The sequence below is a fragment of the Bos indicus genome, chromosome 17, assembly GCF_029378745.1.
Source record: "Bos indicus isolate NIAB-ARS_2022 breed Sahiwal x Tharparkar chromosome 17, NIAB-ARS_B.indTharparkar_mat_pri_1.0, whole genome shotgun sequence".
In the NCBI taxonomy this organism is placed as follows: Eukaryota; Metazoa; Chordata; class Mammalia; order Artiodactyla; family Bovidae; genus Bos; species Bos indicus.
Window position 1 is genome coordinate 49281119 of NC_091776.1, and position 8336 is coordinate 49289454.

The window sequence follows — 8336 nt, forward strand, 5'->3', positions numbered from 1 at the left end:
AGGCCGAATGTTGCTGTGCATCCGCGGGATAAATAACCCCTGTGACTGTGTCCGGTGGGGAAGAGGGGGCCAAAGAGAAAGATGAGAAGTGAGCTGGGGTTGGGTATCAGAAGACCCTCAATGACCACTCCTGGGATTCTTTTTTAAGACTTTATTTTTTAGAGAAGTTTTAGGTTCACAGCAAAATCTCCAGGAAAGTAGGGAGATTTCCCATATCCTCCCTGCCTCCCTCCCCCACTTAAGAGTTCCTCAGCAGATGGTACATTTGTTATAACCAATGATCCACATTGATACATTAGTATCACCCAAAGTCCACAGTTCACAATAAAGTTCACTTTTAATGTTCATTCTGTGGATTTGGACAAATATATTGGGCTTCCCCACACTGCTCAATCAGTAAAGCATCTGCCTGCCATGCGGGAGAGGCCTGGGTTCAGTTCCTGGGTTGAAAAGTTCCCCTGGAGAAGGAAAGAGCAAAACACTCCAGTATTCTTGCCTGGAGAATCCCTTCGACAGAGGAGCCTGGTGGGGAACAGTTCATGGGATTGCGAGAGTCCAACAGGACTCAGTTCAGTTCAGTGGCTCAGTCGTGTTTGACTCTTTGCGACCCCATGGACTGCAGCACGCCAGGCCTCCCTGTCCATCACCAATTCCCAGAGTTTACTCAAACTCATGTCCATTGAGTCAGTGATGCATTCTCTCATCCCCTTCTCTTCCTGCATTCAATCTTTCCCAGCATCAGGGTCTTTTCAAATGAGTCAGCTTTTCGCATCAGGTGGCCAAAGTGTTGGAGTTTCAGCTTCAACATCAGTCCTTCCAATGAATATTCAGGACTGATTTCCTTTAGGATGGACAGGTTGGATCTCCTTGGAGTCCAAGGGACTCTCAAGAGTCTTCTCCAACATCACAGTTCAAAAGCATCAGTTCTTCAGCACTCAGCTTTCTTTAATAGTCCAACTCTCACATCCAAACATGACTACTGGAAAAACCATAGCTTTGACTAGACGGACCTTTGTTGGCAAAGTAATGTCTCTGCTTTTTAATATGCTGTCTAGGTTGGTCATAACTTTCTTTCCAAGGAGTAAGCGTCTTTTAATTTCATGTCTGCAGTCACCATCTGCAGTGATTTTTAGAGCCCCCAAAAGTAAAATTTGCCACTGTTTCCACTGTTTCCCCATCTATTTGCCATGAAGTGATGTGACCAGATGCCATGATCTTAGTTTTCTGAATGTTGAACTTTAAGCAAACCTTCTCACTCTTCTCTTCCACTTTCATCAAGAGGCTCTTTAGTTCCTCTTCACTTTCTGCCATAAGGGTGATGTCATCTGCATATCTGAGGTTATTGGTATTTCTCCTGGCAATCTTGATTCCAGCTTGTGCTTCATCTAGCCCAGCGTTTCTCATGACGTACCCTGCATATAAGTTAAATAAGCAGGGTGACAATATACAGCCTTGACGTACTCCTTTTCCTATTTGGAACCGGTCTGTTGTTCCATGTATATGTGTGTATACATATATATATATATATATTTATAATGATATATTGGGTATTCGTAGGTGCCTCAGTGAGGAAAGAATCCTGCTGCCAATTCAGGAGACGAGGGTTTGATCCCTGGGTGGGAAAGATCCCCTGGAGGAGGGCAGGACAACCCACTCCAGTATTCTGGCCTGGGAAATCCCATGGACAGAGGAGCCTGGGTGAGAGAGTCAATTCCTAGGCAGATTGATACGAAGTCCAGGGGTCCCCAAGGAGAGAGGGGTCTGGAGTTCCCAAGGAGGAAGAAAGGACAAATTTTTTTGTCCCTCTACATTCCTTAGGATTATATAACAATAATGTATCTTGTTTGAGGACAGTCTCTGGAAAAAACCTTCTGGCTAATCCTGTTATCTTAAGGTGAAAATTATGGGAGTAGGTCTAGTGAGGTCTTTACAACCTCCAGACATTCTTTTGATTTACTGTAATGACTAATTAGAGAGTATATAACTCCATGGCTAACACTAGCAAGGGGGTACTCTTTCTGCCCCCTTCTGATGCCTATGTCAGAAGCTTTCTCTATCTCCTTTAAACTTTAATAAAACTTTATTACACAAAAGCTCTGAGCGATCAAGCCTCATCTTTGGCCCCAGATTGAATTCTCCTCCGGAGGCCAAGAATCCTGGTGCCTTTGTGTGGTTCAGCAACAACCTTTCATGGGGAGCTACAGTCCATGGGGTCTCAAAGAATCAAACACAATTTAGTGACTAAACCACCACCACCACCACCATATACTAGTTTGTATCTGCTAATCTCAGACTCCCAAACCATCCCTCCCCCACCCCACTGCTTCTCTATTTTATACATAAGTAGTTTGCATCTCTCGATCCCATAGTTTAGGGGAGAGGAAAGGGCAATTTTTAAAAATGTAGATCAGCCTCCCCCACAAAAGGTAACATTGCTCTTTTGTTCAGCGTCTTGCCAATGGTGTTTCATCACCCTTAGAAGCCAGATGCACTGTCCTTTCAGTAACCTAGAGGACCCTGGGTGCTGTGGCCCATCTGCCTCCCTGGGTCCATTGCCCACTGTCCCTCCCCTGTACTCCAGTCACTCGGGCCACAGGGCTCCTCGGCTACACGTGATGCCTGCATCTCAAACCATCCCCACCTCAGCCTTTGCACTTGCTGTTCTCTCTGCCTGGCACCTTCTTCCCCCAGTTCTCCTTCTCCCCTCCCCACTTCTCTCAGTTTCTTATATCCTCCTCCCTTTCTCTCCAAGGATACACATATCCCTTGAAAAAATGGTCCCATTGTTCGGTCTCAGAAATAAACAAAGAAACAAACACTGTTGGCTCCCTTTCTCCCTCAGCCCCAAGGACATTATTTGGCTGAACTCCCAGACAATAATGAAGACAGGGAGGTATTTAAGCTTTGGAGTCATTTCTCTGAGGGTGAAAGAATTGGAACAGAGAACTGGAATTTGGCTAAATGCTCCACTGTGTTAAATAAAAATTAATAAGGAGTTTTATTGGACCCTTAGGGAGAATATGGCAAGTGGAATATTTCGAATGGTTTTAATTGAGGTTGATATAGGAGACACTTACAAGATAGGCAAAGGCCAGTCAGAAGCTGCCCCAGTGTTGAGAAGCAGAGAAAACTTTTGAATTTAAGATCTCAGCTGTCTTCCTTTTTCAGTGTCTGGCACTGAGTCCATTGCTTCTTTTTGCTGAGCCTCAGTTTCCTCATCTGTACAATGGAGAGACCAATACAGCATTCTCATAATTGTATTGCAATAATTAAGTGAAATAATATTGCAAATGTCTTAGTACCTTGTTTGGTATGTGGTAGACCTTAGGTAAATAATTATTATAAGCAATAGCCATATTATTTCTATTGCTACCACAACGATTATTATTATTGACAAAGATCACATGGTAAATATTTGCCATGTCTGGGCTTTTAATTCAGATTTCCTTATTATCAGCCTTTGATTTTTTTCCCTGCTCTACAGGTAAAAATCAAATAAAATCAGCTTTCTTTGGGTCTCTATCATGGATTTTTAAACCATCTTGTTTATTATATAAATAAGAGCAAGAATTAAGAAATGAATCAATTGAGCAGACAGTAAGAAAGCAAAACTGGGGACTTCCTTAGCGGTCCAGTGATTAGGACTTGGCGTTGTCACTGCTGAGGGCATGGGTTCAATCCTTGGTCATGGACCTAAAATCCCAAAGGCTGAGTGGCACAGGCAAGAAAGAAAGCAAAACAGCTACCAAGTTCTGCTCTCTGTATGGCAGTAACCTGGATTTTAGCATTTGGAGGGCAGCATCATTTCAGAGTTGTTGATGGAGAGTCTCAGGAAGTTTTAACCCCTTGGGGGTCTGCCAGAGTTGCTCTATGTGAGTTGACCAATCCTTTACGTTTGGGAGGTGCTTTTCTACTTGCATCTCTCTGGGGAACCATCTGAACCCACGTAGATGATCCCACAAAGGGGAATGGATTTAGCTGATAAAAGCTGCAGTGGGAGCAGGTTGAGAATGAACAACTCAGCACTAAGCACTGATGACTGGAAATTGATGGAAGGGGCATCTGTGCCCTCGGGATGATGAAGCCACTGTTAATCAGTGACATTCATCAGGAACACTCATGAATGTTCCTACAGCATTGCACTTATAGGAAACTTTCTGGAACAGAGAGAAAAGGCAACTCTTTTTTTTAATGTATCTTTTTTAAAATTGAAGTGAAGACATTTTCCAATGTTGTGTTAATTTCTGCTCTACATCAAAGTGATTCAGATATATCTACTGGGCTTCCCAGGTGGTGCTTGTGGTAAAGAATCTGCCTGCTAATGCAGGAGACATAAGAGACCTAGGTTCAGTCCCTGGGTCAGGAAGATCCCCTGGAGGAGGGCATGGCAACCCACTCCAGTATTCTTGCCTGGAGAATCCCATGGACAGAGGAGCCTGGCGGGCTACAGTCCATGGGGTCGCAAAGATTCAGACACAACTGAAGTGACCTAGCAGCATCCTGTCTTTTCTATTATGATTTATCACATGATATTGAATACAGTTTCCCATGCTATACAGTAGGACCTTGCTCTTTATTGGTTCTGTATATACTAGTTTGCATCTGCTAATCCCAAATTCCCTATCCCTCCCTCAGCCCCCTGCTCCTTGGAAACTACGTCTCTTTTCTATGTCCAAGGGTCTGTTTCTATTTCTATAGACAGGTTTGCCTGGGTCATATTTTAGATTACACATATAAGTGATATCATATATTTGTCTTTCTGACTGGCTTCAATTAGTATGATAATCTCTAGGCCCATCCATTTTGCTGTAGATTGCATTATTTCATTTTTTTCATGGCTGAGTAGTATTCCATTATGTGTATATATACCACATCTTCTTTATTCATCTGTCAGGGGACATTTAGGCTTATCTCATGTCTTGGCTATTGGGAATAGTGTTGCTATGAACATGAATGTGAACGTGAAAGTCGCTCAGTTGTGTCCAACTCTTTGTGACCCCATGGACTATACAGTCCATGGAATTCCCCAGACCAGAATACTGGGGTGAGTAGCCTTTCCCTTCTCCAGGGGATCTTCCCAACCCAGGGATCGAACCCAGGTCTCTCACATTGCAGGTGGATTCTTTACCAACTGAATCACAAAGGAAGCCCAAGGATACTGGAGTGGGTAGCCTATCCCTTCTCCAGTGGATCTTCCTGACCTAAGAATTGAACTGGGGTCTCCTGCATTGCAGGCGTATTCTTTACCAACTGAGCTACCAGGGAAGCCCTGATGAACATAGGGATGCATATATCTTTTTGAATTACAGTTTTGTCTGGATATATGCTCAGGAGTGGGAATGCTGGATCATACGCAAATTCTATTTTTAGTTTTTGGAGGAGCCTCCATACAGTTTCCCATAGTGGCTGCACCAACTTACATTTCCTCCAAGGGGGGAAGTGGGTTCCCAAGAAAGGGGAATTCTTATAAAAATGTGACAAGAAGGACAACAGCGCTGAGAATACATATTACCCATTTGCAGGGTGTTCCTCTATGTACTTATATGTCTCTAATTCTAAAATTGTATGTAGAAGACAACTCGTGATTCAATCATGATCACGTTTGGAGTTTCCCCCTGCGTTTTCATGGTTTTGTACATCCCTACTGCAGTCTGCTTGGTTCTTTCTACAGATATACGTATGAGAGCTTGGGCACAAGTGGTGAGTGTTATTCTGACTTTCCCAAAGAGATGTGCGTTTGTTCTCAGATCTGAAAACAAACACAGCCATCAGGAAAGCATCGTCTCTGGCTTAGTTTTCCTTCCCTTCTCTGTCCTCACCGAAGTAACACAGGAGGAGGAAAGGAGAGAAAACCTCAGTAACCTTATTTAACTGGGAGAACCATTGGGAATATGAAGGCGAGTTTCACCCTACATCTTACCCTGGTGCTTGAAAAAGATATAATGCTTGGATTTCCCTGGTGGTTCAATGGCTAAGAATCTGCCTGCCAATGCAGGAGATACTGGTTTGGTCCCTGGTCCAGGAATATTTCACATGCCACAGAGCAACTAAGCCCCTGCACCACAACTCCTGCCTGCCTTGGAGCCCCTTCTCTGCAGCGAGAGAAGCAACTGCAATAAGAAACCTGCGCACCACAACTACAGAGCACCTCCTGCTCGTCACAGCTAAGGCGAGCCTGCATGCAGCAACAAGACCCAGCACAGCCATAAATAAATAATACAATAAATTAATTTAAAAAATTAAAGCTGCCTCCCCCAAAAGAAAAAAAAGAAAGAAAAAGATGTAATGCTCACCAAAGAACCTCACATGACAGCAGTCTCTTTTGAAGTGGTCAGCAATGAAATTGAAGCCACAAAGACTTCGATTCTAGATGTTTTCCTGGCTCTTCCAAGAATTCTCACGTCAGAATCCCTTCTCAAATTCCCTGAAGACTCCTAAAGAAATGAACATCTGCCTTGTGAGTTTAGTCAACACGTTCACATTTGTTGAATATCTATTCCCCCGATTAACTTACAGACTAGCTGGCTGCTCCTTGCGAGTGGAAGAATTGCCTAGAGGAATGGGGACGCTGAATGGATTGGTTTTGATGTGAACTGCAACTGAGAGAAAGTTCCAGAGAGCCTCAACTCGCTCCTTTGAGAGGTGCGAGGGTTTTGGCTTGCTGGGGAGATTTTGTTTGGGTTATTATGAGAGGGAGTTATGTTTCTAAGCAGCACTTTATTTATTTATTTTTGGCTGTGTTGGATCTTCGTTGCTGCACAGGCTTTTCTCTCGTTGCAGTGCACAGGCTTCTCATTGCGGTGGTTTCTCGTTGCAGAGCACAGGCTCTAGGGAGCATAAGCTTCAGTAGTTGTGGCGAGCAGACTTAGCTGCTCCGCAGCATGCAGGATCTTCCTGGATCAGGGATCAAATCTGTGTCCTCTGCATTGGCAGCTGTACTCTTTAACACTGAGCCACCATGGAAGCCCTTGATGTGAACAACTTTTAAAGTCTTTGTTGAATTTGTTCCAATATTGCTGCTGTTTTATGTTTTGATTTTTGGGGCCGCAAGGCATGTGGGATCTTAGTTCCCTGACCAGGGATCGAACCTGCACCCCCTGCATTGGAAGGCAAAGCCTTAACCACTGGACTGCCAGGGAACTCCCTAAGCCACCCTTTACAATGGAAGGGAAGAGGGTACTTGAAGGCTGTCACCCTGTAACTTCTCACTGGTGATTTCTGGTCTACAACTGACTCTCAAAACATCCACATTTGGTGGTGAAAGAACCTATCACTCCTGTTTCTGCGTTTAACCAAGTCCAGCCCACTGGTTGTAAACAGGTCCATCTAGCAAGGCTACTGTTAAAATTGCACAGCCATGATTGATATCTCAACTTTCCAAAAGTAAACTTAGGGATCCATTGGGTGGGCAGGTCTTGATATCTGGAAAAGGAATAGAAAATCTCTTTCATTCTGATGATGTATCTGGTCACTTACATTTATGCCTCTAGCAGCATTTGAAAAGAATAAGAATGTCTTTCATGAAACAAAAGCTGGGAAACACTTTGTGACCCTTTCTCATATAAATAATTCACTGTTAATTGATTCCAGGGTCACTCCTGAAACTGGTGTGCTAAGTTGCAATACAGGGTGATGCCCAGCAGAAAGTGATAATGGCGTGGATATTTATTCCCATTCACCCTTACAGGTTATAAGGAAGAGGTGACCCAGGGTCCTTTCAGTTCATCTTGGAATAAATCCTAGATGGATATTTAAAGGAGCGGTGAGTACTGTGCCCTCTATTTTCCAGATAAAGATGAAGAATCTATCATTTTAGTTTAACAAGGACTTATTTATTCTATATTCTGTTTTCATTAGAAGCTAACATCTGCTTGGCTAAAATGCCTCACTCTGAGATGTGGTATCACCATTGAAGTGTCCAGCGGACAACAGAGTGTGATTAAAGGGTCACATGACCCAGGCCTCAGGCCGATATAGGGATTTCAAGATGGGCATTTGTCATGATCTCAAAAGCAGTCCATGGATGGAGGAGACTGGTAGGCTGCAGTCCATGGGGTCACTAAGAGTCAGACACGACTGAGCGACTTCACTTTCACTTTTAACTTTTCACTTTGATGCATTGGAGAAGGAAATGGCAACCCACTCCAGTGTTCTTGCCTGGAGAATCCCAGGGACGGGGGAGCCTGGTGGGCTGCCGTCTATGGGGTCGCACAGTCGGACACGACTGAAGTGACTTAGCAGCAGCAGCAGCAGCAAAAGCAGTCATTATGCATGAGTGCATAATCAATGTAATTGTAAGTATTAAAATACAACACAATTTGTCTATGCTTTTTTCA

The 8336-nt window shown here is 43.8% G+C and overlaps 1 long non-coding RNA gene across 1 annotated transcript; it reads right to left on the reverse strand.

Moving 5' to 3' along the window:
- Positions 1 to 224: 224 nt before the first annotated feature.
- On the reverse strand, positions 225 to 6649 carry LOC109571075 (uncharacterized). Its single transcript, XR_002182594.2, has 4 exons — positions 6515 to 6649; positions 6294 to 6434; positions 3078 to 3219; positions 225 to 1412 (listed from the first exon to the last, which is right to left on the reverse strand). It is a non-coding gene; the product is annotated as an uncharacterized lncRNA (long non-coding RNA).
- Positions 6650 to 8336: the final 1687 nt, after the last annotated feature.